Genomic DNA, 27143 nt, shown 5'->3' on the forward strand with positions numbered 1-27143 from the left:
TCTTGGACTTGTGTGTAGAGTTCCCCCCTGTATGAGGAGACCCCATGACACGATAGAAGTGATATTCTTGGACTTGTGTGTAGAGTTCCCTCTGTATGAGGAAGACATCCCCTTTCCCTACCCCTGGCCCTCGCTTGCTCTGAGGGAACGGAGACTCCCCTCCCCCTCTGTCTCTTTTAAGACGTGCCCCTGGGCGGCCGTACGCCGCCTGTTCTGGGTTGTGCTTTGTAGACGTTCCCTGGTCGGGGTGTGTTGTGTATTGGCAGTGGGGCGGCTCCGACTCCCTGACGCCAGTGAGACCAGATCAATCCAGGTTGCCGTACAGGAGGAGGAGGGAGCTTCTCATCCCGGGCTGCTGCTGCTGAAGGCATGCGAGCGGCTTCCCTGCATCGCTGCACACACCGACCCGCCGCCACCGCTTGGTGACTGAACTTCCCCCGCCCGCCGGCCAGGCAGCAGGTAAACGAGGCGGGCGGGGGGGATGGGAAGAGAAGGGGGTCCGGACTGGATAGAGGGCTCACTTTATAAAGTAGTTTAGTTGGACGGAGTGCGGCTCTCCATAGAAGAAGGCTCGGCTGGGACTTGTAATGACGGAAGAGCCGCTGCCAGCCCCCCTCATCCTCTCTGTGTCCCAACTCTTCCATGGGGCCCGGCCAGGGGAGCAGCGAGGCTGGCTCACTCCACAGCGCTCCCCCGTATTCCGGCAATGAGTCAGTCCGGGATACTGCGAACTTGTGCTGTGGGACCCTGGAAAGAAGAAGAAAGGGGGGAGGTGGGGGGAGAGTGATGGCGCCTACACAGAACAAGTCCTTGTGTGTGAGAAGTCAGCCTCTGTGTGTGGAAGGGCCGGACATTCCCAGCACACTGCTGTCCTCCCCGCTCACCTTCACTCAATTCTCCGCCATCACAACTAATACAACACAACTTTGTATGTGGACAAGTCTGTCCTCCCACAGTACACATTACATCCCAGGTCTCCTCTCTACACACAGGCCGGCCTCTGGGGCCTCTCACTAGAAAAGGATGCCCCTACATGCAAATAATGGTTCAAGCCATATTACACCCCCCAAAAATATTTATTATAATGCAGCTTAGCAATTCTTGTCATGGCTGCATCCTTTTCTTTACACTTTCCTCTGTCTTCACCAGTGATCTAGTCAGTAAGTCTGCTGTTTTTCATAAGAACAAGGTGTCCTGCAGATGTAGCAGTTAGAGTGATGAGACCAGCCATTTACCACTGATAGGGGTGCTTACAACAAGCTTTTATTTATGTAAAACGCATCCCAAAAGGTGAAAAAAAGTGTTGTAACTGCTTATAAAGTATTAGCTGAAGTCTGGCTTCAGTTTTCGTTACTGTATTTAAATCTCCACTGGCTTCCACTCATCCAATCACAATATACAGAGCCATCCACAGCTCTGCCCCCAGCGACATCACTATCCTTGTCACCAAATGTCACCCAAACCGCTCTGCCCCCAGCGACATCACTATCCTGGTCACCAAATGTCACCCAAACCGCTCTGCCCCCAGCAACATTACTATCCTGGTCACCAAATGTCACCCAAACCGCTCTGCCCCCAGCAACATTACTATCCTGGTCACCAAATGTCACCCAAACCGCTCTGCCCCCAGAGACATCACTATCCTTGTCACCAAATGTCACCCAAACCGCTCTGCCCCCAGCGACATCACTATCCTGGTCACCAAATGTCACCCAAACCGCTCTGCCCCCAGCGACATCACTATCCTGGTCACCAAATGTCACCCAAACCGCTCTGCCCCCAGCGACATCACTATCCTGGTCACTAAATGTCACCCAAACCGCTCTGCCCCCAGCGACATCACTGTCCTTGTCACCAAATGTCACCCAAACCGCTCTGCCCCCAGCGACATCACTATCCTGGTCACCAAATGTCACCCAAACCGCTCTGCCCCCAGCGACATCACTATCCTGGTCACCAAATGTCACCCAAACCGCTCTGCCCCCAGCGACATCACTATCCTGGTCACTAAATGTCACCCAAACCGCTCTGCCCCCAGCGACATCACTGTCCTTGTCACCAAATGTCACCCAAACCGCTCTGCCCCCAGCGACATCACTATCCTGGTCTCCAAATGTCACCCAAACCGCTCTGCCCCCAGCGACATCACTATCCTGGTCACCAAATGTCACCCAAACCGCTCTGCCCCCAGCGACATCACTATCCTGGTCACCAAATGTCACCCAAACCGCTCTGCCCCCAGCGACATCACTGTCCTTGTCACCAAATGTCACCCAAACCGCTCTGCCCCCAGCGACATCACTGTCCTTGTCACCAAATGTCACCCAAACCGCTCCTCACAACACCTCCTACTCTCTGACTCCCTCATCATCTCCCCCAGGACTTACTCTAGAGCTAGGGGTCTACTAACTTTCTAAAAGGGCCAGATTATTGTGCCAAGACTTGGTGGGGTCAGATTGTGGCCAACGGGAGTGGAAATTCTCCTGGCATCAGTTCGTGAACATCACCACATTTGGTATTAGGAGGAGGAATAATAGTGTCCCATTGTTGGTGTCAGTGGGCAGGATAGTGTCTCATATCAGTGGGAAGAATTGTGCCTCAAGAACCGGATAAAGGCAAGCAAACGGCTGCAGTTTGAAGACCTCTGCTCTAGAGCAGTGATGGCGAACTTGGGCACCCCAGATGTTTTGGAATGACATTTCCCATGATGCTCGTGCACGCTGCAGTTTAGTTGAGCATCATGGGAAATGTAGTTCCCAAACATCTGGGGTGCCAAGGTTCGCCATCAATGCTCTAGAGCAGGGATATGCAATTAGCGGACCTCTAGCTGTTGCAGAACTACAAGTCCCATGAGGCATAGCAAGACTCTGACAGCCATAAGCATGACACCCAGAGTCATGGTGGGACTTGTAGTTTTGCAACAGCTGGAGGTCCGCTAATTGCTTATCCCTGCTCTAGAGCCTTTCCCATCCTCTGGAGCTCCCTACCCCAATCTGTCTATCTCCTAATTTACCCATCTGTAGGCAATCCCTGAAAACCCCTCTTTAGAGAGGCCTGTCTTGCTTCTAACTAATAAACTTTTTTTTTTTTTGCTCATCCCCACAGTTTTTAGCTTTTGTATCACCCTCTTAAAGCGGGGTTCCAGTCATCTGTGGACAGCTTGTGTCTTCACAGCTGTGTGCCCACTGCGCATCGTGAATGTTGGATGCAGTCTTCTGGGATCTGTCAGTGTCCCAGAAGACTGCAGGGGGGAGGGAGGAGAACTTCTGTTCCTGACCACCATGACAGTCAGAATGGAAGTGGGAAGCAGGTACCTGTCAAAATCGGGTACCTGCTCCGCTACCACTTCTCAAAAGTGCCAAGGGGAACGAGTCCTTTTGGGTGGAGCTCTGCTTTAAGCCTGGTACACACTACAGTTTTTTTTTTTTTTTTTTCTAAACCCGCTGTTGTCCCCCAACATTCAGCCCATGTGTACGGGACTTTAGATTGTAAGCTCTAATGAACAAGGCCCTGTAATTGGTCTTCTATTGAGTTGCATTGTAGCTGTACTGCCAGGCTTTTTGTGAAGCGCTACGCAAATTGTTGGTGCTATCTAAATCCTGTATAATCATAATAATCTTCTTCACTCAACACTCCCCTCCCCCCAGACTGACCATGCTGGTGTCCAAAGGTGCCCTCTGTGCTCCTTCATCCAGAGTGGGGACACTCCTAATAAAGGAGGTTTGTTACTGGCCTGATCATCAGGTGAAAAAGCTTAAAAAATGAATGCAGCCATCCTAGTTGATTGGTAAGCTGCAATATATAAAATTTTGGGGTTTAATACTGCTTAAAGTATAAGGGTAGAGGAGTGAACTATAAGAAATGCCTTATTCCTCGCTTCAGAAGGACTCTCTAAAGCCAGCCATAGATGGTTGAAATCTCAGCTGGTTCAGCAGTGGATTGATGGTTGATCGTTCTGCCAACTTGGGTACAACCAGCTGATGTTTAAATTAACTACGTTGCAGAACTAGGGGTCCTACACTGTACATGAGGACACCGAGGGTCCACCCTCAATCCAGAGCTTTGGAGAGAAGAGCGCTGGCGGTCAGCAAAAGCAAAGAGCCCAGTAAGTTTTTCAGCCCTTTCCACTACCCCCTAGATAAGTGGTTCTCAACTCCTGTCCACAGGACCCACTAACAGGCCAGATTTTAAGTATTACCTTGGGGAGATGCAGACTAGAATACTGCAGTCACTGAGAAGCAAATGATATCACCTGTGATGTATTTCAGTTATCTTGCAAACCTGGCCTGTTAGTGGGTCCTGAGGACAGGAGTTGAGAACCACTGTACTAGATGTAAGGAGCATTCAACCCTTAGCCTACTTTCACATTGGTACGATTTGGCATGCAATTTGATCGCATGCCAAATCTGTGGCTATTGCTGGCAATGGCACTGTCCGAATCGTTGTGGTGCCGACTTTGCGCATCACACCAATTCCCAAAAGTAGTTCCTGTACTACTTTTGGTGCCTTCAGGGGAGGTGATTTGTACAGACATCTGTGCAGGAACCCGTGCAGATGTCTTATCAAATCGCCACTGAAGTCAGACTGAATTGCTGGGTTGAAATAGTGCGATTTCAAACCCACAGCAATGATAACCTAGGCTTGAGTGCACACTAAAACGTTACCACCTTCAGTGTTTTTTTTTTTTTTTTTTTTGGACATTTTCAGGTGTAAAGTGTTAGGAGGCGACAAGCCTTGGGTGTGAAAAACATGTTCTGGGCTTTTGTCAGGAGCTGTCATTGAAAGCTGTGGGACCAATAGGCACATGATCATGCCCTAAAAAAAACAAAACCTATGGACTTCTTTGGCATGACAAGCAACAGCACATTGTTTAGATGTAAACAGGCCCCATAGAATACAATTGTTATTTTTTATTTTAGAAATGCAGGAGAAATCGGTAGCTGGCTGGACTGACTCCTGATCATGTGACCACTGTGAAAGCAAGTCACAGTGGTCAAGTGATAAACCAATCTGTACCACTCCCTAACATTCAGAACTTTTTAAAGGGATATCAGGGTAAGGTGGGAAAGGGTTAAAGGACAAGTCCAGGCTGAGCTTTTTAGGCTGTACTTCTCCTATGGTTCACAGGAGTGCAATTCGTTTTGCTGTGACCCGTTTTCAGTGGCGAGCTCTTTGCAGACGTCACTGCCATCAGTTGAGGCAGCATGTCATCCCAACTTCAGAAGTCTGGAGCCTCCAGCTGTCAGTCCCAGCGAGCTGCTCACCACCCCTCCACAGCTCAGCACTCCAATGAGCGAGGAGAAGCAGAGAGGAGAGACACTGACTGACAGTCAGCAGTTCTCCTCTCGGGCATCTGTAAGAACCGAGCCATCGGCGGTGTTCGGTGGCTCGATACCCAGTGCAGAGAAGGCGGGGGACAGATGAAGCATCGTTCTGATGTAAGTATGAATCTAAGAAAATAAAAATAAAATGCTTCTCTATAATGATGGTGAGAGGAGTTTTATGGGTTTTTTTTTCTTTTTTCTTCCTAATGCCGCGTACACACGAGCGGACTTTGCGGCAGACTTGGTCTGGCGTACTGGATTTCGTTGGACAATTCGATTGTGTGTGGGCTCCAGCGGACTTTGTTTGCTCAAAAGTTGGACGGACTTAGATTTGAAACATGTTTTAAATCAATCCGTCGAAATCGAGTCCGGTTGAAAAGTCCGCTCGTCTGTATGCTAGTTTGACAGACAGAAAGCCACGCTAGGGGAGCTATTGGCTACTGGCTATGAACTTCCTTGTTTTAGTCCGGTCGTACGTCATCGCGTAAAAATTCGATGGACTTTGGTGGATTGTGTGTAGGCAAGTCCGTTCATTCAGAAAGTCCGTTGTAAAGTACGTCAAAGTCCACCGGGCAAAGTCCGCTCGTGTGTACGCGGCATTAGAGTGGAGCTTATTACTGTTGCTTCCACTAAATATCGGACAAATGATTAAATTTTTTTTTTTTTCTTGCATGTTAATTGCATGTTCTCCTACAACAGAATACAACTTCAGAACTGATGCTTTGTGTTGTATTATTTTGTTTCCAATTGTGCGGACTTGGTCACTCAAATTTTTTTTTTTTTTTTCGGATGCATGCCATACTGAATAGATGAAAATCTGGCATTGTACAAAAGGCATTTTGTGCTTGCCCCTTTGGTTAATTTCGGTTGAATTGTTGTGATCGACTCTTGAAAGCTGTGTACTAACAATCAGATTATTGTACAATCGCTTCGAAAGCGGTATTTTTCATCCCATTTTCTCATTGTGTGTTCAGTACTAGGCATAACACATTTCCTATCCTATGGTGACCATTCTTGTTCAATGTACTGTATCTATGGAGGAGCTACATTGTCACCCTTGGCTGATAACATTGGGAATTTCAGTACAGTCTGCAGAAAGTGACAAGGACGCAGAGATTTCTATTGCCATCAACTAGAATTTTTGTGTAATTTAGCAGTAAAAAGAAAACAAATGCAGCTACTGCATCCAAAGACTGGTTTACTGCAATATTCGTTTTCTTTCTTGTGTCTAGATCTCCTTTGACATACACATAACTTGTCAGGGAAGGGACATATCTCACTTTTTATTTGTTTGCCTTTTTATTATTGTGTCTTTGTGAACACACTTCCTGTCTGGTATCCCATTTAACTTTTATTTTTTAGCCAGGTTAGATTAGGAAACCAAAAGCGCTGTCTGTGTCAGAATGGGCATGGTCGTATTGTGTCTGTGCTGTACTACAAATTTCTGTTAATCAGTAGAAGTGAAGCATTAGACAAGAAGGGATTTGGTACGGCCAGTGAATACAATGTCAGATTACCCTGTTGGAAAGGCACTGTCTACGTTTTCACGATGGACAGATGTGTTAGCCTGCAGTCTGTTGCATCAGTCGGGAAGCTGCTTTAGGTTCTCCCTGGAGAAATGTTTCTCAGCTTTTGGCTGCGAAGGCTCTGGTTACTGTGGAAATGATTGGAGGCCTTTGTTTGATTTGTGAGTTTGTAGTAGCCCCTAGTCCAGTCATTCTGCACTATTCAGTCTCATGGGAGAGTTGCTGCAAGGCAGGATTGGGTTACTCCTGAGGGCATGGGCTGTCCTTGCCTCATCGTCTGACCCCTTACAGTAGGTATAAACTCTAACAGGAGGATGTATAGTGTGCTCAAACATGGTGTAGTGTAAATTGCCACATAATTTTAATAAGAAATACCGCTGCCTTTTTATTTTTTTATTCAAAGTGCTGATGGTCTCCCCCAGCCTGTTTTCAGCTCTTGTCCACCTGTTGGCTGCATGTCATCAGTTAAAAGCGATGAAATGGGTTTGGGTTTTTTTTTTTTTTTCCCCCATCATACTTACCTAGGTGGATGCAGCATCGGTCCCCCTGTTAGATTCAACTTTTAAATAAGTTGCTTATAGTTTATATTGCTTTGCCAAATTATTGCTTCTATAAGAAAGATGACACGGAGTCAGGTATGTCTGTATCAAAGTTCTGAGCATAATGGACTGCTGCTCTTTACTTCTTTCAAAGGCCTTTTTTATAGGCAATTATACAAACAATAGCATCAGCACAACCCCTCACAAAGGGCAATGGTAAACAACAACAGGAGTCACCTGGGCTACGAACACAAGCTTCAACACCATGGCAATATAGTTACAAGAAAACAAAAGCAGCGTCAATTGAGTTCAACAGCCAAAAAGTAAAAAACAGATTTACATGTAGGCATCATATTAAGTGAGAACTCTAAATTAAATCCCTGACCTTATCAATTTCCCCCTTTGACATCATCCTCTCCTTCCCCCTGGGTCCTCATGAATAAGTTCTAGTCAGTTTTTCCCCAGAGTCCTTTCCCTGACCGCGGGTTGTCAGAGGGGTAGAACCCATCCCCCTAGGTATTACCAACATCTTAAAATTCAAGAAGAGGAGTTTTATAGGAGTAGGGTGATGTCAATACACATTTATCGGTATGCCCTGTCTATTCTCCTAATTTTCCTATTTATTTTCCTGTATACACATATATTCGTGATTGTAAGTGATATTAATATTAGAATAATAATTACCATTGGACTTAACAACCAGTGAAAGGTATTGGTTGCTGTAGAAGACATTCCACTGAATATATCCCACCAATGTGGTGCAGTATCCTGTTGTATCTGTGAGGAAAGATGTACTAGTCTACCTTTGTCAATAATTGCGGATACAAGGTTATTCTGTAGGGTATGTTCTAGTGTTTCTATGTGTTGTCTTAACAACTCTGATTGTTCCAAAACCTGTTTTAGTGGGTCTAAAGAAATTATAAAGGGTGTAGTGTCAGTGAGATTATGTACCTCATAGACTGAAGAGAATATCTTATCGGCGTCTGGTTCAAAAAGATAGGTGTCGTTACCCCATTGTAATATTTTAATCTTTTTTATACATCCCGCAAACGGCGCCGATTTATTTAATGCTGACATGGTGCGGTTATCATTAGTAATGATACATATATGCTGGGGTCCTATTTCTATGAATCTATTGTTCACATTTATCGGTGTTCTTTGCATTTTGCATATGCTAGTTTGGTATTTTAACAAGCAAGGTTCATATACTGGGGAACTTCTGCCACATACCATTCCCTTATTAGTTCCTTCACATAGAGTTAAATCATGGGTTCTGTTTCTTTTATCTACATATTTCCCATATATTTCTGGATACCAAAACTCGTCTTTAATTACTAGTGGCATGACCACTATTTTACACATTTCCATTACATCTGCTACCCGGTATGCTTCAAACCTTCCTACACACCATTTCTCCTCACATTCTATCTTGTCCCCTTTTACTTGGAACCATACACCATCGTCAGTTAAACCCTTAAAATATTTCATCCAGGTATGATAATTTCCCAACTGTAGTTCAGTCCTGGCCCTATTTATTTGTATATGATAGGATAAGAGGTTAAAAGAGCACTGTGTGAAATTTACAAACTGTTGATTTTGATTCCACAGCTGGAGCTCTGCTCCTATCGTGTGATTTATTAACCCTCCCAAAAATTGTAATAGGGGTATTTCTTGCAATTGGGTTTCAAAAGTGGTGGGTAACCATTTGCTTGTGATAGTCAAGCTGTCAGCTATGTGCCCCCCTGCATGCTTCCATCTGTTGTTCATTTCTTCTATCTCGACCGAGTTTAAAATTCCCATCCCTGTACCTGTCAGTCCCAATAGTGTGTCGTACCATTCTCGCTTATACTTACACTCTGGTATTGAGGGAAAGGTGATATTGAATTTTATTTTTGTTTTCTGTTGTGATGTTGATACATTTATGCAAGTGTTTGGTACGGGTGTTAATATGGAAGATTCAATTGTTGGCATTACTTCTTCCTCCATTTGTATGTGAAACCCATAGGCCTCTGCACTCCAATACCACCCATCATTTCTCTCTTCCCTCCACCAAGAGGCACAGAGGAAAGTACTGGATTGATTAACGGTAATATCTGTCAGATTAAACATCCCTTCGGTTATATTCCCTCCTTCTGCCATGACTGTTAATATTTGGTACATTTGTCCCACTACCCGTTCCCGGGCTTGTTTCCATGTCTGTGAAAGGGATATTTTATGACACCTATGGTTCTTACTATTGTTAAAGGGGAAACCCATATTATCATTCCACTGGAAAGTTACGGTTACTTCTGAGAGGGGGTCTGCCTGTATCCATGCTATACCTACATCTACATGAAATGGTCGCCTATGTCCTTCAACAGTATAATTACCCACAGTGTAATCCTTATTTATCTCATATCCTGATACATTTGCTACTTTAGGATCATCTATACTCCATTCAAAAGTCATTGTTTCTTCTACCTCTAGTACATTAATACCAGGAGTCCATGCATATATTTGTAAACCAACAATCTTCAACAAAAAATATGTAAGTAGATATTTAATCATGTTGTTTTCTCGGGTTGTTTCTTGCAATGTGATGCGTGTATCCAGGTAGGTTTTCCTTCCAGCTTTACTGAGGTGGCTGTGGTCAAGAGTACTTGGTAAGGACCTTCAAACCTGGGTTCCAATGTCTTTCTGGTGTGTTTCTTTACATATACATAATCCCCTGGTAGCAGCGTATGTGTACCTGTTATTGAATTAGGGTCTGGAAGAGAAGAATACACACTTTTGTGGATCTTAGTTAGACGTTGTTGTAATTGTATCACATATGCAGTCAAACTATCACATTGCAATTGCATACTCTGTGGAAAGTATAAACCCAATCTAGGTGCATTCCCAAAAAGTATCTCATATGGGGATAATCCTGTCTTTCCTGTTGGAGTGTACCTTAGAGAGAACAAAGCCAAAGGCAGGCATTCTGGCCAAGGCTTGTTTAACTCTTGCATGGCTTTTTGTATTTTTAACTTTATTGTCCCATTTACTCTCTCCACTGATCCTGAACTCTGTGGGTGGTAAGGGGTGTGAAAACTTTGTTGAACCCCTAACATGGTCATCACATTCTGCATGATTTCTCCTGTAAAGTGTGTCCCCCTATCTGATTCTATGGTTTCAGGAAGACCAAACCTAGGTATTAACTCAGTGATCAGTTTCTTAGCTGTGGCTTTAGCTGTAGCCGATTTTACTGGATAACTTTCGGGCCAACCTGAGAATAAATCGATACACACGAGGACAAATTCAAAAGGGCCGCTCTTAGGCATTTGTATGTAATCAATCTGCAGTCTCTGGAAGGGGTATTGGGCCCGGACCTGGTGTTTTCGTGGGGTTTTCACTTTCTGTCCTGGATTATTCAGGAGACAGATTTGGCAGGCTGCATAGTAGTTTCTTGCAGTACTACTGAATCCAGGGGCGAGCCATCCTTGGTTCACAATCCTATACATGGAATTGGAACTGACATGTGTGGGTAGGTGAACTGCCGCTGCCATTGCTGGGTACAGAGAGGCAGGCAGGCATATTTTGCCCCCTTCCCTCCATACATTGTCAAGGTCTGGTGCTGCTCCCATTCTGACCCACTTATCTTTCTCGCTCTCCCCTGCTTGCTCCTGTAATTTACTCAGCTGCTGCCATGTTGGTTCTGGGATACTCACCTCTACCGCTGCTAAGGTCTCAGGGCTTCCTTCCCCTAGAGCTGCCTGTTTTGCAGTCAAATCTGCAAATGCATTTCCTTTTGCCTCAATTGTTTTTGCGCTCGTGTGTGCCGCTATCTTCATGATGGCCACTCGTTTAACCTTTTGAAGATTGTTCAGGACTCTCTTAATCCCTTCTCCATGTTTTACAGGTGTACCTGCTGCTGTCAGATAACCTCTAGCCTTAGATATATGGCCATAATCATGCGCTACACCATAAGCGTAGGCAGAGTCAGTGTAAATATTCCCTTCTCGTTCTTTTAAGTATTCTAGGGCTTGTTCTAAAGCTTTTAATTCTGCTTCCTGTGCTGACATGTGGGCCGGTAAGGCCTGTGCTTCAATTACCTGCGTATCAGTCACTACAGCATACCCTGTGTGATATTTACCCTTGTCATCAGCAAACCTACTGCCATCTATGTACAAAGTGTGCTCAGCATTTAAAATTGGTGTATCTGTAACGTGTGGGAATCCCATTGTCTCCTGTTCCATGAGCTGAAAACAATCGTGTTCATCTACTTGTTTAAACAAAAGAGTGTCAGGTACCTCATTTCCTTTCTCACTAGTACTATTAGTACTATTATTCCCCCTTGCCAAATCTGGTGACTGAAGAGGCAAAAAGGTAGCCAAATTTAAGGTTGTACAGCGCTGAAAAGTAACATTTGGAGGTAAGAGTAAAGTACACTGTAATCTTAATTGCCTAGCCATTGAAATGTGTTTGGGCTGTACCTGAGACAAGATTGCATGTATGTCATGTGTGGTATGCACTACGACTGGATTGTCTAGAACAATCTCTGATGACTTATCTATGATAATTGACACTGCAGCTACCGCCCGTACACAAGACAGTGAACCTCTAGATACTGGATCTAATGCTGCTGAAAAGTAAGCGACTGGTCTTTGTTTTACATGTGCCTGTGTCAGAACACCTGTGGCGTGTCCAGTGATCTCAGCAATGTACAGATTAAATATCTTGGTGTAATCTGGTATACCAATAGCCGGGGCAGAAATCAACAACTTTTTCAAAGTGATAAACGACTCATAAGCTATTTCTGTAAGCATATACGGTACAATTTTCAAACAATCGTATAATGGCTGCATCAAAGCGCTAGCATGTGGTATCCACTGTCTACAATATGACACGATACCTAAAAACATACGCAATTGTTTGAAATTCCGTGGGGGTAACATTCCCTTTATCACTTGAACCCTCTCCTCAGTGAGATGTCTCGTACCCTGTGATATACAATGTCCCAAAAAGATAACTTTTTCCTGACACACTTGTAACTTTTTCTTATTAACCTTGCAACCTTTTTCTGCCAAAAATCGCAACAAATTAAGGGTGGTGGCCAAACAAGTTTCCTTGTCAGGGCAGCATAACAATAAATCATCCACATATTGTAACAATACACAGGAATCTGGTGGTACCCATTCTCCCAACACTGTTTGCAATGCTTGCGAATACAAGGTAGGTGAATGCGCCATACCCTGAGGTAGGCGTGTCCAGGTTAGTTGCCGATTTTTGATTGAAAATGCGAACCAAAGTTGGCATTCTTCAGCAAGCGGGACGGAAAAGAAAGCATTCGCTAAATCTATAACCGTAAAGTACATACTGGTTGATGGTATTTGTGACAGTAATGTATGTGGATTGGGTACTAAAGGTGTCATCGGGGCTAGTATTTTGTTGACCGCTCTAAGGTCTTGGACCATTCTATACTTAACCGGACTACCGGCTACTGATTTCTTTTTAACCGGGTACAAGGGAGTGTTTGCCGGTGATTTTACCTCTTTTAGAACTCCACTTTTTAAGAAGGATTGGACCTGCATTTCTATGGCCGTCTCTTGAGGTGCACTAAGTGGATACTGCTTTTGTTGAGGAAGCACTGCTCCTGGAATCAGCTGTAGGGTAACCGGAGGTATGGGCAAAAGTCCAACATCAGCTGGATGTTTTTCCCATAGTTCTCCTGGAAGGGACGACAAAATCTGATCTAAGTCTGAAGGAGGTGTACCGGACAATTCCGATTCCTCCTCTAGGTATTGTATCAGGTTACACATCTCCATGTGTTCTTGATTATCCCCTATAGCTAAGGTGACAGTGCCATCTGTGTGATAGGTAATGTTAGCTCCTATTTTCTGCAAAATGTCAGCTCCTAACAAATTAGTGGGGGCTCCTCTGGATACCAGAAAGCGTGAAAGGAACATGTGGTTTCCTACTTTAACTTTCAGAGGTTTTGTAAGCGGGGCGTCGGCTAAAATGCCATCATATCCAGTTATTAGTAAAGTGTCAGGTGATTTTTGGCCAGGGAGTAGTTCAGAGTCAGAAAGTAACGAGCGTGAAGCTCCTGTATCGACTAAACAAGAGATTTTCTTATTACCAACCGTTATATTTGTCTTAAGCATTGTTGTTTTGGATTTTTCTAAAACCGGGGTGAGTCATGCTCGTGGACCATCTCCCTGCTGCCTGATATGACTATTTTTGTTGTCCCTGGGCTGGTTCCTTCTCTGATTAACTGGAGAATCAACACCTTCCTCTCCTTCATCCCTTATTCTTTTCTTACAGTTGCGTCTGATGTGACCAATCTTGTTACAGTAGTGACAGGTAAGGGGTTTGCGAAAGGAACCTCTACCTTGCTCTTGGGGACCCCCGAGTGCGTTGATAGCATGAGATTTCCTCCCTTTGGTTTCTGCTAAGTCCGCCTCTATGCCTTGCGCTTTTTGTAACAACGTCCCTCTATCTCTAGTTGCCCTCCACTCTGGTGTGCAGGCTTTCAGTCTCTCACTTATCTGTGGAATTAATCCCTCCATAAATTGTCTATTGAAGGCTCGGATTGTGACTGGCAGGGCCAAGTCCAATCCCTCATCTGCCATCATACTTTCCATAGATAAGTAAAATTCCGATACAGTCTGTCCTGGCATTTGCTTCATGGGTGATATGGACCCCCTCTCCTGTTGTTTTGCCTGACAAAAAGCTTCTAATCTAGCAATAAAAGGGGCCCTTGAGTCTATATGTCTGACATGTCCTGCCTCCAGGTTGCCATCCCCATCAACTTGTCCTGCAGGTCTGTGTGGACCTGTTTCTGTCATAAACTGGTTAAACAGGGTCAGAGTCATTTTGTGTCTGCATAGATCCTCCCCATCCTGCCAGGTCGCTTCATGTGTATTCATTAACTGTGTCACAAATCTACAAAAAGCAGCTGGCTTTGCTACCGGGTCTGGGGCGCTCTGTATTAATGCCATAAGGGTGTCTGCCGACCATGGTGCCCAAGTCCTTATTTGCATTCTACGAGTGACAGTAGGTGGGGCATTTGGATGGGCTGCTTGTCCAAATTCTGGATTGTTTACCTGAACAATGCGTGTATCAGTGCGTACGGGAGCTACAGTTTCTGGATGAGGTTTTTGTGCCCCACAATGCACACATTCTACTGCCCATTCTGGGTTTTGTGCTCCACAATCCTGACAAACCCATCCTCTCCGCTCAAGTACCGGATATATCTTGTGTGGTTTGCGTTCTACGTCAGTGTATGGGGGTGGGATGGCTGAGCTGGGAGCCTCGGCATTTTTTGTTCTTCTATCTTTCATATCCCAACCATCACAATCTGGATTATATTTCCACCCCTCTTCTTTCGCTCTATTTGAGACCTTAATTAAGCACTGAACCTGACGCATCCATTGCTTCTCTAACACCTCTCCTTGTCTGTCCCTTTTTATTTCACTCCATACATCCGGGTCTAAGCCCGCTGCTCCTTTCACCTTAAATTTACGAAGGACATCCTTTAAGTCCTGTGCTTCGGTTTTCCCATAAATGTTCTTAATTATCTGTGGCACCGTATAGTGCGCCACAATTCCCTGACGGGGTTTTGTGTTCCTCTGGCCCATTCTAACAGTCCTGCCTAGGTAGCGTGTGGGACACTTAGTGTACAATATAATGCGGCTACAACATATACAAGAATGAATAATTACTTTATATGCTAGCCCAATAGCAAACCAGCTAAGTTACACTAGTTCCTCGTTGCCTTCCTCCTAGGGTGCTAGAATTCTAGAAACCTCTCCGGAATGAGATTTCTGAAACCGAATTACTTTATATGCTAGCCCAAAAATAAATAATTACTTTATATGCTAGCCCAATAACAAACCAGAATGCGGCTACAACATATACAAAAATGCGGCTACAACATATACAAGCATTCCTTTAAGTGGCCAGGTATCCGACTAGATCTCGGGACTTTGTTGAGACCTTATTCCCCCCTCGTATCTGGGAATCCCTCTCATACACTCTTATCCCTGCTTTATGGAGCAGACAGGGCTTATACTCTCAACCCGTCTATGGTTTATGAGTTAGATGTGAGGTTAAGCATAAGCGTCAGACCCCCAAGCTCACAAGCCCTCAGGTTCCCAATCATGTGAGGTAAGGCGCATTCCGTTGCTTAGTTCGGCAATCCCCTTCTAACTCATACCATCCTTGACAAGGCTCATTCACTTTCTCAACAAGACAGACAAGACAAACACAGATAACAAAAACAAACAAATAATTCCAGCAATATAAACGAAAATATGCAGTAATTCTAGACTCACCACTACAGAGGCTGGTGTTTTAAAACCAGGAGAACCGTAACTGACAGAACGGATAGGCACAAATCAGGGGAGCACAGAATATAAGAAAAATAAAGCTTTTTCTTACCTGCGCAGGTTTTTTTTTGATCTGTGATTCCCGGAGTGCCTGTCTTTTGGTTCCGTCAGCGTAGCTCATCCACCTCTTGTAGTATCATCGGTGAGTTCCTCGTCCGGGCGCCAAAATGTTAGATGCAACTGTTAAATAAGTTGCTTATAGTTTATATTGCTTTGCCAAATTATTGCTTCTATAAGAAAGATGACACGGAGTCAGGTATGTCTGTATCAAAGTTCTGAGCATAATGGACTGCTGCTCTTTACTTCTTTCAAAGGCCTTTTTTATAGGCAATTATACAAACAATAGCATCAGCACAACCCCTCACAAAGGGCAATGGTAAACAACAACAGGAGTCACCTGGGCTACGAACACAAGCTTCAACACCATGGCAATATAGTTACAAGAAAACAAAAGCAGCGTCAATTGAGTTCAACAGCCAAAAAGTAAAAAACAGATTTACATGTAGGCATCATATTAAGTGAGAACTCTAAATTAAATCCCTGACCTTATCACCCCCCTGAGAACGGAGCGATTGAACATCCTACAGCCCCCTGAGCAGAGAGCTGCTGACTATCATCAGTAGCTCTCCACTCTGCTCCTCTATGAAGGGGCGGGGAGTGGCCGTCTCAGGCGCTTGCTGAGAGGCTGTGACGATTGTCTGTCAGTCCAGACGCCTGGCAGATACAGACTTTATTGTTGCGATGACGCGGTGCCTGGACTGATTCCTGTGATGTCAGCAGAGAGTGGACTTCAGACCGCTGTCTGCTAAAAACTGGGTCACAGGAATGCAAAACAAATTGCACTCCTGTGACCCATAGGAGAAGCCCAGCCAAACTAGCTTAGGCTGGACTTCTCATTTAACTAGTCCCGAGCAGTGATAACTGTGGACCAGACCTGTGCATTGTCCTCATAGCTGATTGTAACCTCCACCAGGAGCACATGTGACAGAGTGACAACGCAGGAGCATGATTGGGAGACCATCCCATGGAAAATTGTGCTGACCAAAGACTTGCTGTTTGTTTTTTGTTTTTTTGTTTTTCTTTACGAAAGCTGCATTTAAAAAAGATTGAAAGCAAATTTTGGAGTGTAGCTTGTGTGTTTGTGTATGAGCTGAAATGACACTTTGCTACAATGTAAAGTAATGAGTGTACAGCTTGTATAACAGTGTCAATTTGCTGTCCCCTCAAAATAACTCAGCACACAGTCATTAATGTCTAAACCGCAGGCAACAAAAGTGGGTACACCCTCTAAGTACACTCACTACTTTACATTGTAGCAAAGTGTAATTTCTTCAGTGTTTTCACATAAGATATAATAAAATATTTGCAAAAATGTGAGGGGTGTACTCACTTTTGTGAGGTACTGCATATATGGATTTTTAGTGATTGGCTTTAGAAAAGCTAATCTATAAACCCAAAAACAAACCTTGTATATTGCAGCTTACCTACCCCCTCTCTTTATTTTTATTTCTTTATTTTTTTATATATATTGCCTGAATTTTTTATTTTCACCTGATGATCCTGTCGGTAACACACTTTCTCTCCTGTTGTCCTCCTAGAATGCTCTACTAAGCTGCAATATATTTTTGTTCTTGGGTTTAGATATAGCTTAACTACTTGCTGACCAGCCCCCGTCATTATACAGTGGCAGGTTGGCTCCCACGATTTGCCGTAGCTGTATGGCGGCCGCTTCAAGGGCTATAGGAGGTGCAACGCCGATGCGCGTGGCTGAAATGTCCGCAGGCCACCCGCGATTGCGCCTCAGAGAGCCAGAACTGGAATCTGTTAATGTAAACAGACGGATCCCCATTCTGTCCAGGAAGTAGAGATCTGCTGTTCCTAGTGATTAGGAACAGCGATCTCTCTCTACTCCCAAACAGTCCACTCCTCCCACAGCTAGAAATGCTTCCCTAGGAACCACTTAACCCCTTGATGGCCTCCTAGTGTTAACACCTTCCCTGCCAGTGACCTTTATAAAGTAATCGGTGGCTATTTTTAGCTCTGATCCCTGTATAAATGTCACTGGTCCTATAGTGTCAAAAGTGTCCGATCTGTCTGCCGCAATTTCGCTAAAAATCGCTGCTCACCGCCATTACTAGTAAAAGAAGAAAAAGAATGAATGATAAAAATGCCATAAATATATCCCCTATTTTGTAGAAGCTGTAACTTTTGCACAAACCAATCAGTATACACTTACTGCAATTTTGTTCACACTAAATGTGTAGAATACATATTGGCCTAAAAGGATGAATTTTTTTTTTTTTTTGTGATGCTTATAGCAAAAAATAATTTTTTTTTCAAAATTGTTGTGCTTTTTTTGTTTAGCACAAAAATTAAAAACTGCAGAGGTGATCAAATACCACCAAAAGAAAGCTCAATGGGGGGGGGGGGGGGGGGGGGGAAAGGACATCAATTTTGTTTGGTTACAATGTCGCCTGACCGCTTAATTGTCAGTTAAAGGGACGCAGTGCCGTATCGCAAAAAATGTCCTGGTCAGGAAGTGGTTAAATCCTTCTGGGACTGAAGTGGTTAAACATAACTTACCTCTGTAGATTGACTTCTGTCAAATGGCAATGTTAAACTCCTCTCAATTGGTGGCTGCAGCTGCTGATCAGTGTATTCAGACAGTGAAGACTTACAACTATAGTGTCACACGCAGTAGGGGGAATTTCTCCATCCACCTCACCTTTTTTTGGATGGAGGAATTATTTGTGTTTGTTTATTTATTTTTATTTTTTTCCAGTCTGCAGGGTGACTAAAGTAATCTATGACAAGCTTTAATCTCTTGACTCTAGAGGAGCTTCTGTATGAACTATCCAATGTTAATACAATGATCTCCTCTGCTGTGCTATTGTTCTGACGTGGGCGGCCCCCTCTGCCAGAACACTCCGGTCAGTGCTCTCAGCCATTGGCTGAAAGTGCTGATCAGTAGCTGATCTGCAGTCCTTTTTTGGTCATGCCCCTTCAACAGAAGCTGGTCGGCTTCTGTTGGACCAGCTGCTGTACACATGGGCCGAATGTTGGCTGATCTATTAAATCGGCCAGTGCCGCCTGACATTTGGCCCGTGTTTACTAGGCTTAAGGCCCCTTTCTCATGGGGTAGATCCTGATTAGATCAACAGGGGATCTGTCTGCTGATCCCCCCCTGCTGAGCAGAGTGGGCAGATGACAGGTCCATGTCCGCTCAGTTTCTGCAGAGCAGACTCAACACGGAGCCCACTCCATTCTGTGGGCGACTGGGTGTAAAACATCCTCCACTGTTTGTTTGCAATCGACTGCCCTGCGTTCCGCCTACACAGAGAACAGATTCCCTTATTTTTGTTTTTATCGGATCGAAGATAGGTGGGTGTAAATGAACAGAAGTCAGTTTACACCCGATCCATAGGGATAAATAGATCACCTGATCAAGTCCTCCTGAAAAACTGACAGGCAGACCTGATCAGAACAGCCATTTTGAAAGAGGCCTAAGGTTGTGAAAAGTGCTACAGCTGATTCAGCACTTAAGGCAGAACTGTTCTTTGCTGCTTACCTGTTTGCTGTCCACTGAAATTTTTCCTCTGAGACCACCGGGAACTGCGCACTATCCCCATGGAAATAAGGCCAGCTATGCATGTGCAGTAGGTTTTTATTTTTTTAAAAATAAAATGTGGTTTGCGTAAGTGTGCGCACACTTACGCAAACCACATTTTATTTTTTAATAAATAAAAACCTACTGCACATGCATAGCTGGCCTTATTTCCATGGGGATAGTGCGCAGTTCCCGGTGGTCTCAGAGGAAAAATTTCCTCTTATAACTGGGGATATAGCTGTGTTCGAAACTCAAGTTAAATAGAAGGCAGTACACAACTGGCATCATTTTTAAAGTGCCTCTGATTAACCCCAACTAAAGTTCAGTTGTTCTAGTAGGTCTTTTCTGACATTTTCTTAGTTGCATCCTACAGCAAAAGCCATGGTCTGCAGAGAGCTTCCAAAGCATCTGAGTGATTATTGTTAAACTGTATCAGTCAGGAGAAGGGTAAAGAATTTCCAAGGCATTAGATATATCATGGAACACAGTGAAGACGGTCATGAAGTGGAGAAAATATGGCACAACAGTGACATTACCAAGAACTGGACGTCCCTCCAAATTGACAAGACGAAAACTGATCAGGGATGCTGTTAAGAGGCTTACAGGAGCTGCAAGAATATCTGGCAAGTACTGGCTGTGTGGTACATGTGACGACAATCTCCTGTATTCTTCGTATATCTGGGCTATGGCGTAGAGTGGCAAGACAGAAGCCTTTTTTTACGAAGAAAAATATTCAAGCCCGGCTAAATTTTGCAAAAACACATCTGAAGTCTCTCAAAAGCATGTGGGAAAATGTGTTCTGGTCTGATGAAACCAAGGTTTAAGGTTTTGCCCATAATTCCAAAAGATATGTGGTTCAAAACAACACTGCACATCACCAAAAGAACACCATTCTCACAGTGAAGCATGGTGGTGGCAGCATCATGCTTTGGGGCTGTTTTTCTTAAGCTGAAGCAGGGGCCTTAGTCAAGATAGAGGGAATTATGAAGAAACAACGCTTCTGTGCACAAGTGGATGACCAGACAAACAGTGTATAGCCACAGACCTTGCTGCCCTCAAGGATAGGGAAGCACACAACGAGAAAAAAGAAGAGAGGGCTCACCAGCCATGTGCATTATCCTTTGAGTGTAATTTTATTAAAACCAATGATAAAAAGGAGCTACTTACAGTTGTAGAAGATCCCATAGTAGAAACAATCTTCAAATAGCAGCTTGCAGTCTAAAATGTTGGACCCACCAGAGGTCACATAGGAACTCGCAGGGGTCACTGCTAGTTGACGCGTTTTGAGGGTAACGTCCCCTCTTCCTCAGAGCACAGCTGGCTGTGCTCTGAGGAAGAGGGGATGTTCCCCTCGAAACTGTTTTAATACGTTCCTGTCGAAATGCTGTAATAAAATCAAAAGGTGCTTCAGCAAAATATTAGTTTTATTACATGCTGTCTGTTTTCATCCGATCCCGCCATAGGAATTGGCGGCGCTCTGACAGGCCCCTCCCCGCTCCAGTGAGCAGAGACGGCCCTGTCATCCACCGGCTCAGCGGAGATCAACAGGGAGATCTCCTGCTGAGCTGGCGACAGAGCTGAGCGAATCCACCTCGTGGGAATGAGGCCTAAGGGTGTGCACACTTATGTAGCCATATTTTATTTATTTTTTAGTTTTACTTCCTTCCACATAAGTCTTCAGTTTGTTGTTCAACTGAGTTGTACAGTTTATAGGTCACATTAAAGGTGAGAAGTTCTGAAATTATTTATCTTTGTCATATTTTTTTACATCACAGAAACCTGACATTTTAACAGGGGTGTGCAGACTTTTTATATCCACTGTATGTGATGCTTTTTTTTCCCCTCTGACCTTACAGTATTGCACATAGTACTCAGATGTGTTATTACACGTGAATGACTTTGGCTTCACAAGTACTGAAGCTGTAGTAGGCATCATGAGTGCCAGCATTTTGAATTGGAGAGTTCCACAGTCAGCTTCTATACTCCTCCGTATAGGTTTCCTTGAATACATTTAAGCCCAGGTTCACACTGAGCTGCGGGAATGAAGCTCCACATGTCAGTCCCAATTTCAGAGACATCTGTGCAGGTTTCTGCACAGATGTGAATGTAAATCACAGCCCAAAATCGCAAAAAGTAGTACAGAAACTACTTTTTGAAATTGGGGCGGCGCCGCAAATGCAACTTTGCACCGATTAGGACGGTGCAATTGTTGCTGATTTGACATGTCAAATCATACCAATGTGAACCAGGGCTTAGATGTGTTTTAAGGGCCAGATCACAGCATAGAAACTCAGTCCGGATGCCTTCCAGATGCTTTTTTTATATGCGTGTTTTTGATGCAGTGCACTGCACTCCGGCCCCCCCCCCCCCCCCCCCCCTTTTTTTTTTTTTTTTTTTTTTGTAACTTTAAATAAGGACATGTGTTTTCCAGGAAAAATGTAGCATGTTCTACTTTTTTATTTTTTTTGGAACTGCAAGCACTGATGTGAACTATGCCACTTTCCATGTGTTTTTTGATTTAAAAAAAAAAAAAAGCACAGGACTGCATGTGGTGTGAACTGGCTTCAAATGGGTTGTATGGTACCGTGCTTTATTGCTTTTAAAGATCCATTTTTTTTTTTAAATATGCTTTAGTACACTTTACTTGCTAGAGCCCAGTATAAACAAAGTGTGCTAATGTGCTCTAATGCTTTAACTGCAATTTGTTTCAAACATACCGACTCATACAACGAGTATGAATGAGACCTTTAAAGTTATTGCGGTGTCCAGGGTGGGTGATGACAAACGACATCCTAGAAGCCTGCAGTGTAAATATTCTGTTAGGTCATAGTCCCAAGTGCATGCCACTTGTTAGTCATTAGTATGTGTCAGAGTTTTCTAGTTTAAAAAAAAAGACCACTAGTCTTTTATGCAGGCGGGCATTTATTGGCTTCCAAATTACTTTTGCTATTCAGTGAAATTTGAAATGACTTCACCCTTGGTATTATAGCAGGTAGTTAAATATTATATTGTCACATTTTCTTTGTATTCTGAAAATCTGTATTTCAGTCAGTATAGCATATTAGCAAGAGCATCGGTAAGCCCAATTGAAAATCGAATAAATCAAAGCACCTATAACAAACATGACACGTGTATTTATCCTAAATGTATTTTATGTTTATGCTGTGGGTATTACAACTATAGATATAAGGAGTTACGAAAGAAACTGTAAATGGAATAGTTGAAATCGCCAACTGGATTTCTGTTTCTTATTGTATGAACAGTTAGCACCATTCACACTGCTGCGACTTGTCATGTGTTTTGACAGTGCCGAATAGCCTGACAAATTGCACCTCATTGATGTGTCTTATGTCACAATGATTATGACAAAGGTTCCTGCGCTACTTTTTACTGTGTTTTTTTTTTTTTTTTTTTTTTTTTTTTTTTTAAATTGGGACTTGCGTAGACTTCTGTTAAATGAATTTGCAAGCCGCAATGAAATTGGCAGTGCAAATCTCACTGATAGGCGGCTTTGAAATCATCAAGTAGCACAATTTCAAATCCTCTCAGGTGTGAAGCAGGGGTAATGTTTATTTTGTGCAACTTGCTTTGACCCTCTAATGGATGAACATGTTTTCAAAATATGTATTTATATATGTAGAACTTTAAAATTTGCTCGTCTAAAAGAGATAGAACTGCAGAAATTACTAATGAAATTACTGATTATCTATGCAGGATCTTGCTGGCGGTGAAAAAGCCTTTAAAGTGTGTTCGCTTACCCTCGTATAGATGGTTTAAGTGACGTTAAACCTTTTTTGTTTTTAAATTTTTTTTTTTTTTTTTTTAAATAATATGTCATATTTACCTGCTCTGTGTGGTGGATTTGTGCAGAGCAGCCACAATCCTCCTCTTCTGTGGTCCCCCACTGGTGCTGCAGACTTGTCCTTGTTGGCGAGTGCCCCAATAGCAAGCCACCTGCTCTAGGGGAACTTATGCATGCTTTTTGTTTGCACGATTATGCCGTGATTTGTGGGGCAATTGGGATGCCTTTTGAAAGTAACTGGATCGCAAGTACGTCTCGCAGTTTGCTGCGCTTTGTGGTGTGCATTGGGCCCATAGAAATCAACAGATTCATTAAAAAAAACGTGGTACTGATATAAAAATATTACTTTTTTGCTGCTGTACGCTTGAGCCCTTAAAAGAACATGGACCCAAATGTACAGAATACAAATAAATCTGCTGTAACATGTATGTTCTGTAGTATAAAGGTTATAAATCTGGTTATGTCCATGCCCTCAGCCTGTGTTAGTTCTCCAAGGCCAAGTGGTGCATAAAACAGTTTCTCCATCTGTGTAGTTTTATTCAGCTAATGGAGGTCTCAACTAGCCCTTATAAATAATGTAAGCTGTGTCTAATGGAGAGACTCTAGGGACTGAGGAAAAAGCATCATTACTAGACTTTTCAAGATGCTACAGATCTCGGATTGATTTACAGCACTGATCTGGTGCAAAATGATACATCAGGGCGAACAGGGTCATTCTGGAAAAGTGTATTATGTGAAGCTATTAGTTCGCTGATCCTAATTAAGGCACATTGAAAAAGGCAGCTGTAATGTGCAAAATGTGTCATAATGCATTTTTATGACAAGAGGGTGGGACACATTTTAAAGACTTCCCTAATTGCTCTAAACTTTATTCTTTAGCTTTGCTCTCTAGGTTCACTAGGTAGCAAATAAAACTAAAATTCAGGTTGGTATGTGAAAATTCATACTACCTAGAAATGTACAGTATGTTTGCCTATGTAGCTAAATCGACCAGAGCATTTTGTGTAAATATTTTATGTGCCTATACTGTCCATCATTTGCAGTGCGGTGTGCAAACATTTCCCCAGATTTCTGCTTGGGCTGAATAGACTGTCAACAGGGTCCTTCAGACGAAAGCAAGTCTGCTGCGTTTATTAAAATATCTACTCTTTACGTCACAACTGATAAAAATCAGAGCAGATTTAATTTAGCAATTGTCAACATAAACAATGTATGCAAATCATAGTTTAGGATTTTTTTGGTTTTGCAGAAATTCTGTGATCTACAGAGCAAATTATTAACTGTTAAACATTTCAAGCATGTTGGTTTTTTTTTTTTTTTTTTTTTTTTCTTTCAGTCAGGAAACTCTTTTCCAAACATTCCTTGATGTACTTATGACTAGTGTACCAGTTACATCCGTTTCCTTTCTTAGGATAGTCCCAGAATGCTGTGTCTTGAAAATCACTGTTCTCTTTATATACAGTGTACATAGTATATGTATTTTTTTTTTTTTTTTTCAGTACAAATACGAGACTTTATTAAGTTATGCCCATTTAATTTTGATGCTGAACTTGTACGAGTTTGACAGCAATTCAGACAGGTTGTATCTCCTTTTTCATTACTTGAGTAGCGTAATAATTGATATTATTTTTAAGGGGGCCACATCACTACTTTTGGCTTGTACATGTACATGTCTGTGCTTTTGGTTAAGATTGACACAAAGAATAAGTCTTGTTACTCAGTTATGTTGCCCATCTGGCACTTGGAGTTTGCAGACTGACCTCAGTACAATGAGCAGATACAGAACATTGGCTGTAAAATGCTGAGCTGTTGTGCACATTTATCATCCTGTTTCCTAGCAATTTTGTACTAGTTGTGTTAGGCAGCTGCATTCTCATGTAATTGAATTATGTTTTTTAATGATGATGGATTTTTGAGCCTAAAAAAGTGTATATAGCACTGTACTCTTGGTTTTGTGGTTAGTTGGTTGTTGGCTACTAGTCTTAGCTCAGTTAAAAGATCCAGTAAATATAGAGGAATTTTTGTTTTGTAAAAAAAAATTGTATGCAAGAACTGGCAACTGTGCATAGGTTTTGACAGTATTGTAAAATGAGAATTCCCATAATAACATCAAACAGTGCCATTTAGCTAGAATGCATTTTAGGCTAAATGGAGGCTTACAGATGGATGTTACAACTGGAATTTCTATACACGAGTTCACCTTAAAGTAGCTATTGCAAAAAAATGAAAAGGCAAGATTTGCCATCCATCAAAAAATTGACCCTTTTGCTGTCCTGTGGAACTATGCCAATCAGTAGAATCTTCATCTAACACCTTCTCCTTCCCTTTTTTTTTTTTTTTTTTGTGTGTCCAATTCTTGCATCCTGACATTGTAATTCCACCCACTAGTACGCCCCAACTTTATGGCTGTAGTTAGTTATGTAGCACAGGAGGAACCACAGAGGGCAGAGGCATGGGCATCCTATGATGTCTGGTGCTTTTAGGATCTTCTGCAGAAGAATAAAGATGAACTTTTTTTTTTCTGCTAGCAGCATTTGGTAGGTAGTGGTATTGTACTTTTAAATGCTGTATCACAATTCACTTGTCACCAGGTCCTCTTAAAGACTCAGTCCAGATTTTGTCAAATCATCATTTGATGCCTTTTAGGGCCGGTTCACAAAAGAAGATGGTTCTGCAAAATGCGCTTTCCATGCGTGTTTCTTTCACCACGTGCAAAACGCTCAGCAACTGATATGCAGCAGGTCTCAATATTAAGTTAATGACACCCCAGGGTGTCGACTTGAAGTACCATGCGATACGATTGCAGTGAGTTTCCAAAAGTACTGCATGCACTACTTTTGGTGCAGTGTAATTTCAGCCCATTTAAAATGGATGGGCTGAAATTGCACCGCACAGATCTGCGTGTAAATCACATAGGAACGCACAGGCACTTTCCTGTGTGAACGGGCCCTTGCATTATGTGAATGCAGTTACGCTTGTACTAATTTTCATTGCACACACAATGCTTCAGAAGTTGCAATAAGTTCAAGCCTGGTTCCTTTCCTTGATGAGGATATCCAACATCATCTAACACTTTCCTCCCTTGTCTTAGTGCCACTGGCCTGCCCTGTTCGTTCATTAGATTTCAGTTCTTTCAATCATGGAGGCTCTGCATAACTTGTAGGCATTGCCTAAGGCAGTCTACATGCAAATGTCCGCTCAACACTGTGACCAATCAAGGCATTTTAATATTTGCATAACTCCCCCCAAGAGTCAGCCCACTGATTTCATCAGGTATGAGGGCTCTTGAGTGTAGATTTGAGGCAGTGATTTCTGGAAGCCATGTACAGCACCCTGCTGCCACTAGCCATGATCTGCCTGCATTGGATAGACGCACAGAAGAATGTCACTAGGTCTAAATGGAAAGCTAAAGATATAAAATACACCAATCAGCCATAACATGACTACCCATCATAACCTGTTGGAAGCACGGACCCCACCAGACCTCTGAAGGTATGCTGTTGTATCCTGCACTAAGCCATCTGTAACAGATCATTTAAAGTGGTTCTAAAGCCTAAAGGGGGTGAAAAACCTTCTGTGCTGCAGCTCCCCACAGACACCCCCCCCCCCCCCACACACACACACACACACACACACACTTTTTTCCTTATCTCAGCCCGATCCGATCCCCCGATTGTGCACGAGTGTCTCTCTCATTGGGCAGACTGATAGCAGCAGGATCTGCTGTCGAATCCTGTGATGCGGGGGTGGCTTCCCTGGGGGCATGGGGCCTGGAGCACTGGCAAGGGACCCCAGAAGAGGAGTATCGGGGCTGCTCTGTGCAAAACGATTGCACAGAGTGGATAAGTATAGGCAGGTTTAATAAAAATAAAAAAAATTACAAGCACAAAGTCCTGTAAGTTATGTAAGTTACAAGGTGGGGCCTCCATTGATCATTTGCTGGATTGGATTGCAATCTGGAGAATTTGGAGGTTAAGTCAACACCTCAAACTCGTGT

General features: G+C 43.2%; 1 protein-coding gene across 1 annotated transcript in view; it reads left to right on the plus strand.

Annotated features, from left to right (window-relative positions):
- The first annotated feature begins 221 nt into the window (after positions 1-221).
- The window catches only part of SMAD1 (SMAD family member 1), a 147555-nt gene continuing 120633 nt past the window's right edge, over positions 222-27143 (plus strand). Inside the window, exon 1 of the mRNA XM_073604552.1 lies at positions 222-459. The gene's annotated coding sequence lies outside the window, so the exon portion shown is untranslated. The remainder of the gene's footprint in view (positions 460-27143) is intronic.

This window comes from Aquarana catesbeiana, linkage group LG01, assembly GCF_042186555.1.
Source record: "Aquarana catesbeiana isolate 2022-GZ linkage group LG01, ASM4218655v1, whole genome shotgun sequence".
Taxonomy (NCBI): Eukaryota; Metazoa; Chordata; class Amphibia; order Anura; family Ranidae; genus Aquarana; species Aquarana catesbeiana.